Raw genomic sequence first — 8,083 nt, forward strand, 5'->3', positions numbered from 1 at the left:
CTAGCACCAATAAATTAGGATATTTTAGTTAGATTTTCTCTCTTTTATAGAACAGGATAAATTGCATAGTAATAGGTTAGTTGCATGCATGTTCTACTTGATTGAAAAGACAATAAGTTTCTTCTAAGACTCTATCTTTGGAACAAAATTTCACTAATTTTAATTTAAAATTTTTTTTATGATAAATCTGCTTGAAGTTGTATTTGGAACATGATTTTTGAGCTAAAGAACACACAACATGTGAAGATTTGAGCCTTTATGCATGGTTACATTATTTAACTATAATTATTTTATTCTTGTGTGTTTACTTCTCTATGATTGTAATCTATATTTTGTTTCATCCTATATGTCCAATATTTATTATGTTTGTATGCTTGCATATGATTGAGGCCATTATTTGTTTAAACTCACTTATCCAAATTAAGCCTACCCTTTTCAATTACCTTTGTTAACCACTTTGAGCCTTTAAATCCCAATTGTTCTATATTTTACCACATTACTAGCCTTAAGCGGAAAAACAATTGTATATCCCAAATTGAATCTTTGGTTAGCTTAAGATAGAATTGTGTATGCTAGTTAAGTATGGGAAATTGTGGGAACAAAAGTTATTAAGGGAATGTGTCATGATAATACAATGGGAATTTGGATACCTACTCATGTGAAATTATAAGAATTAAAAATCTATGTGCATTGATAAGCTATGTTTATTTTTATGTCTATATTAAAAAAAATTATATAATCACTAAATAAATAAGGGGACAAAATTATCCCAATGCTGAATTGAGAATTCAAAGATCAATGCACATATGATAAAATAAAAAAAAATTTTGATACATGAGTATGGAATGTAAAAGGGAATTTTGGGTAGCTAGGTAAGAATTCTAAGGTTATATAAAATATATAGGTTGGGTTAAAGCTTGGGTTAATTAAAGATTCAATTTATAAACTCACTTAACCATATATGTATTCCTACCCTTACCTTGGCCCCATTACAACCTTGAAAAGACCTCATGATGTTTGTATTGGTATATTAACTGTTGTTGATTGGTTAGGAGAAGAACAAAAGTTAGAGAGCATGATTAGAGAAGGATAGAGTGATTACCCTATACACTAGAGAGATTAGAGCGTACATACATCATCAGGAGGGTTCAATGCTTGAATTTCCATGTTCCCTGCTTTCATGAGCTATCTTCTTGCACTTTTATCTGTCTTACTGTATAATGATAGAATTAGTGGAATTTGATTTGTAATTATTTTGAAGAGCTTATTTACTTTTGATCAAGTGGGCAAGAATCATATAGTTGCATTCATATATATAGGTTGCATTGCATTGCATGAGTTTCTACATGTTCATATTTATTTATCTTATCTCCTTCAGTTAAGCATGAGGACATGCTAATGTTTAAGTGTGGGGAGGTTGATAAACCACTATTTTATGGTTTATATTGTGTTTAATTGTGTGGTTCTATTATGATCCTTACCCACTTATTCATTAATTTAGCATGCATTTATATTTCCTTCCTGAAATTATTACATGATTGAAAACTGCTTCCTAGAGACTTTTAATTATGCATTTTAATTCTCCTTTATTCCATTCGATGTCGTAATCTGTGTGTTAAGTGTTTCAGGCTTTATAGGGCATGAATGAGTTGGAGATTGGAAAGGAAGCTAGCAAAAAATGGAAGGAACATGAGAAAGTGAGGAGATAACCAGCGAGAAGTGATGCGGCCGCATGGCTCACGTGACCGTGCGGATTGGAAAAGTACAAGTGACGCGGAAGCATGGACGACGCGAACGCGTGGCAGGAAAAAACGCAAATGACGCGTCCGCATGGATGACGCGATCGCGTGACGTGCGCAATCTGCATAATCTGCAGAATTCGCTCGGGAGCGATTTTGGACCCTATTTTGACCCAGTTTTCGGCCCAGAACAGCAGACTAGAGCCAAAGAACATGCAGAAACCAGGAACAACAATTCATTCTACACAGTTTTAGTTTTAGATCTAGTTTTTACTCCTCCTCTAGGTTTTTCTCTCTCTACACATTCATAGTTCTTAAGATTTTATTTTTCCACCACTTTTTGCATTGGGATATTGAGAAGAGTTATTACCTCATCAAGACTTCGTCATTCTAGTTCGTTTTCTTTACTTGGCTTTACTCTTCCATGTCCATTGCTTTGTTTAATTTTACCATTGGAATATTTTTAGGATTATTTAATACAAGGATTACTTTTATTTTTAATTGATTATTTTGATTTTTATTTACAATGTATTTCTTTAATTCCTTTTCATATGTTATGAATTTTACATTCACAATGAGCGAGTAGTTCCCTAACTTGATGGGGAGTTGATTGAAAGGAACCCTTGAGTTGGAAAGCTTAAAAGAAAGATTGTAATTGGGTTTATTGTTGTATTGCCCTCTAGTCACTAACACCAATCCCTTTTAATTAAGTGGGTTGCAACTTGTGAACGGACGTAGCATTCCAACTTGTTTGACTTTCCCTTACGTAGTGAGAGATAACTAAACAGGATAACCTTTAATTATCAATTAATCTAGAGAGTAATCCAACAATAATGGGGCTTCCAACTAATCAACTCCCAGTCAAGGCTTTTATTTACATTATTCAAATTCTCCAATTTAATTTCCTGTTTACTCAACTCAAACCTTTTTGAAAACATCTGATTAATAAAATAGCACACTTTTCTGCAACTCGTTGGGAGACGACCTGGGATTCATACTCCCAATATTTTAATTTTAAATTTCTGTGAAACCTTTCTAAATTGATAAGTGGATTTCTGGAGAGTTAAGAACTATACTTGCAACGTATATATTTTAATAATTTTTAATTCGCCAATTTCTGCTCGCATCATGAGCCTTTAAAAGTTTTGATTTAAAATCACTTGAAATCTACAACTGACTCAAACACAAAATTTCAGATTCTTTTTTAATTCCCAGGTTCAAACCTTGAAATGCCTTTAGTAACTCTTCTTCTTGTAACATCGTCCAAGCTGCATACAAAGACTTCCAACTCAGGGTATCCGCCACAACGTTCGCTTTTCCTGAATGATAATTTAATTCAAAATCATAATCCTTCAGAAGATCTATACATCTCCTCTGACGCATATTCAATTCTTTCTGATCGAAAAGATACTTCAAACTCTTATAGTCTGAGAAAACATGAAACTTAACGCCATAGAGATAATGCCTTCAGATTTTTAAAGAAAACACAACAGCAGCAAATTCTAAGTCGTGAGTTGGATAGTTCATCTCATACAGTCTTAATTATCGTAAAGCATATGCCACAACATTATGATGCTGCTTTAGAACGCACCCAAAACACTTTCATGATGCATTACAGCACACTTCAAACGGTTGACTTGGCTCAAGCAATACCAACATGGGTGCAGTAGTCAACCTTTACTTCAATGCTTGAAAACCCTCTTCGCACTCTGGAATTCAGACAAAATGCGTATCTTTCCTAGTCAACTTAGTTAAAGGTAAGGCGAGCTGTGAAAGTTCCTTAATGAATCTCCGATACTATCCTACTAAACTTAGGAAAATCCTAATCTCTATTACTGAAGTTAGTTACTCCCATTTCATCACTGCTTCCACCTTAGCAGGATACATGGCTATTCCCTGCTTACTCACCACGTGACCGAGAAACTTTACCTCACTCTTCCAAAACTCGCATTTAAACAACTTAGCGTACAACAACTTCCTGTCTCTCAGAATTTGCAGCACAGTTCGCAAGTGATTAGCATGCTCCTCCTCAGTCTTAGAGTAAACAAGAATATCATCAATGAAGACAATAACAAACTTGTCCAAGTACGGCCGGAAGATTCTGTTCATATAATCCATCAATACTGTTGGAGCATTAGTTAACCCGAAAGACATCACTGTATACTCTTAATGACCATAACGCGTCCCGAAAGAAATTTCTGAATTATCTTCATCTCTAACCCTTATCTATTTTAAACCTAACTTCACTCCAAACTGATTCACCCTTCTAAGTGAACTAAACATTACTCCGTCTTAACAACTAATAGCCTTCGACCTGTCGTTGACTTGGGCTTTTCAATTATCAACGTGCGTCATATATTACGAATGAATATCACATATTAATGATATGCAAGGAAGTTCGAAATTCAACTACTAGTTTATGGTTACTTCGGTCTGAGAATCAGATTCGGCTGCATCTCGGCCTTTCCTGTGTGAACAGTCTCGAGCCATATGCCCCGGCTTTCTGCACTTGTAGCATACACCTAGCCGGGCTTTGCATGGTCTATTCGGATGGTACTTCTTGCAACTTGGGCATCTTAAGTCTTCTGGTCGAGTACTAGTTTGCCCTTCTGAATTTAGATCTGGACGGTTGTCGTTTCTTCGGTCATTGTTCTAGCGTTAAGAGCGTGAAGTAACAGAACAACCCCTCTTGAAATTTTGGCTCCTAGGTGTAATCTTTGTCTCCTTTTCCCTTTTCTCTGTAAAATATTTTCGGCGATTATTCCTTGCTAACACAGTTCTTCTTAAGCTTTCTCCCGTTGCTTGACCTATGTTAGTTAACTATAGATAACCCATTATCTCCACTGGTACCACTGCACTTGGGGCATTATTCCTGCCTTCACGTTCACTTCCACCATCATTGCCAATTCTAGCTTGTGGCTCCATCCTATCCATCGCTCGACTAGTCGCAGCAGTAACAGCACCAATAGCAGCAGCAGCACTCGTCATTACGATCACAAAATTGGTCAAACTGTCCATCGGTATAGTTATCTCGTTTCCTCTCCTTCATCGACCTCGATTACGCCCACGACCGTGCCCACGAGACACCATTTAGTTTCTGTTCACACCAAATAATTGATATTAAGGTGATCAGTCTCAATATCTCAAGTTTAATGCTTTAAAGTCCCAAATGCATGCTCACGGACACGTATGCTACACATACTAGTCTGATATCCTAAGTAGCACATAGTCACACACAAAGTATGCTCAGAGGCATAATCAGTTCGTCTCTCAAGCTCTACAGGAATGAACTGCTCTGATACCATAATGTAACACCCTACCACACAGAGCATTACACCTAGGATGTAACACAGAGGAGGTGAGGCGCTACGACCTCTAAAATAAAATGTGTACATATAATAGCAGAAGGAATATAATAAACTAGGAGCCTTGAAAAATGGGTAAAACAAAAATCGCGAAATAAAAAGCGCAACGCTCTGGAAATGGAATAACTTGCATGTAAAGAAAACTATATCTATCAAATATAAAATAATAAAAGTAGGAATAGAGAGCCAAAAATACAAAATAACAAGCTCCTAACTCAACTTGCGAAGTCAAGGCTGGCCGGAGAATACTCACACACACACACACACACACACACACATATATATATATATATATATATATCCAAAAGCCAAATGTACATAAACAAAATCATGTTTCTCCATAAACCTCTAAGAGGATCAAAAGGAATAAGTTATGTGGAGAGTAAGCTAAGTACATACATATACATCCATGTGCCCCAAAATAACCCAATAACCACTTCGCTTCAGGAGCTCAGACGCCTAACGAGACGCCTCTCGACCAGCATCTGAAAAACAACAATATAGCATGAAATGAGAACCAGAGGTTCTTAGTATTGTAAAGGTGCCACACACATAATAGATAAGGTCCTGGGAATGCCATAAGCAATCCTAGAATGCCGATACTCAAATTATAGAACTTAAAGTATTAAACAGAAGCCATAAAAGGTGGTTTTTCTAAGAGTATCTAAACCTAACTTAACTTAATCTTAAACCTAAGTCTTATACTGCCATTCCTCCATACCTCCAACTCCATCATGCATTTCACAGACAAATAAACAGACAAAGGCAAGCACAAAAAAGTTACAAATTACTGCAGGTAACACATATACATTTAACATGGCAAGTACATTTAGGCACACCCAATTAAAGCATAAGCAAGTAATTCAAGTAATATGCATATGATGCATGCCTGTCCTATGACTGATGAGGCTTATCTGTCGATTATCCAGCCAACCCAACAAGTCCAAAAACCTTAGACTGTCCCCCGACGTGCATCCCCAAGAGTCTATGCATAGCTTTTTCTCAAATAATAAATATTTCTCAATGGGGGTTACATTCCCGGGAATTTATAGTGTCCGGTCACACTTACATCGTAGGGTCAACAGAGTATCGAGCTTTCAACCTGGTACACGTGGTGGCAAGGCGACGGTACTTTATCCAAGAAATCTTATATTTCAGATCATTTAATCATTCAAGCCAAGTTTCATGTATAATCATTCATTTGATTTTCAAGTCAAGTATCATACATGATCATCCGTAACATTTCTTAATCAATTCGTCACTTTTCAGCTTTACTTCACCTCTAAGTTATCTCTATTTCCTAACTTCATCTGATTATCAGGTTTAATACTATTATTAATGACTAAAAGAATGAAAATAGAGGTTTAGAAGTTTGAAATATAGTTTAAAATGCTGTAAATCATGTTTGCTGAAATAGGTGCCACGCGTACGCGTGGGAGTGTAAAAGTGCAGCTTGCGCGCGCATCCCTTGTCATGCGTGCACGTGGGTGAAAACTTCATGTCACGTGTATGCGTGGGTCATGGTACGCATGGACATGCTTATTTGCCTTACGCGTGCGCATGGGACCGGTCGCGTACGCATCACAAAAATTTCATGCCACGTGTACGCGTGGGTGTACGTTCTTAAAAAAAAGAAAGAGATTAACCAGAGAGCTGCACAATTATGAAATACCTCACCTGCAACATTACATAATTCATACCAAAAGTTCTGACAGACATAACTCAATCATGTTAAATCGTTTTTCCTCTATTCTTCAAACAGCATAAACTTCATGAACCTAATTTTCATTTAAAATAAATTGAAATCAATTTGGGGTTCCGGAAGCCAAGTTATAGCCCGCCGAAGTTCAGTCCAAAACCAAAGTGCAACAAACCTTAAAACCTCATTTTCAACTCAAAAGTTCCATTTTATACACTTCCAAACCAACCAAATCAACATTATATACCTTTCTTCATTACCATAGCATCCACCACCCAAATCATAGTCCAATATCAATAAATTCACCAAATCACCACTAATTCATCAAGTATTTTCAACTATAAAATTACATTCTCACATCCATAATCATCAAACTATTTAATTCTCACAAACACCAAACCAAATCAACCAATAACAATTTGCTAAACAATAATTACATACACATTCGTTCTAGCCTATCCTATGGTCATCTAGCCTAAGTTTTCACATAACCTTACATATTAAATGCAACAAACCTAAACCATACCTTGGCCGATTCTCACGTGACGATCAAGGCAATTTATTATTTAAAACAAACACAGCCCTTCCAAAATTCAATAACCGCTAGACTCAGCTTCCTCCAAGTTCCAATATCCACAATTCCAAGCTCCAATTATTTATTCACAACCTAATACACATTCAAAACCTAAATATATCCAATTTAGTACTCAAAGCTCAAATTCAATAAAATTAAAATAGAATTATGGTATCCTCACCTTACCCAAGCTTCACATAAGCAAGAGTAAATATTTTTCTCAAGCTAATTGGATCCTAAAATATTATAAATCAAAGGAATTCAACGTCTCTTCTAATTATTTGAAAATTGGGGGAAAAGAATGGCTGGAAGTGATTAATGGCTTACCAAAGAAATTGTTCTGGTAGAAACGTAGAGCTCGACGCAGTGGACGCATAGCCACAAACGGTGCAGCGATCGGAGCTCGGACGGAGAAGCTGCGGTGAATTGAATTTTGCCGAGGGTTTTCGGCGTTCCTTTCTCTCCCTGTATGCTTCACGTTGCTGCAGCCAAAATGAGGAAAAAAAGGGACGTGGGCTCATTTAAAGGCTGGCCCGGTTGGGCTCACGGCCTGGTTTGGGCCCGGTTTAACCGGTTCAGTCCGTTCATTCCAATCTTTGACCGTTTTTTTCGAAATTAGTGTCAAAATTATCGTTTCAATGAGCTCTATCCTAATTTAATATAATATTCGCATTTCTAATCTTCTTTATTAAAAACTGATTTATTG

The sequence above is a fragment of the Arachis stenosperma genome, chromosome 4 (assembly GCF_014773155.1).
Source record: "Arachis stenosperma cultivar V10309 chromosome 4, arast.V10309.gnm1.PFL2, whole genome shotgun sequence".
NCBI lineage: Eukaryota > Viridiplantae > Streptophyta > Magnoliopsida > Fabales > Fabaceae > Arachis > Arachis stenosperma.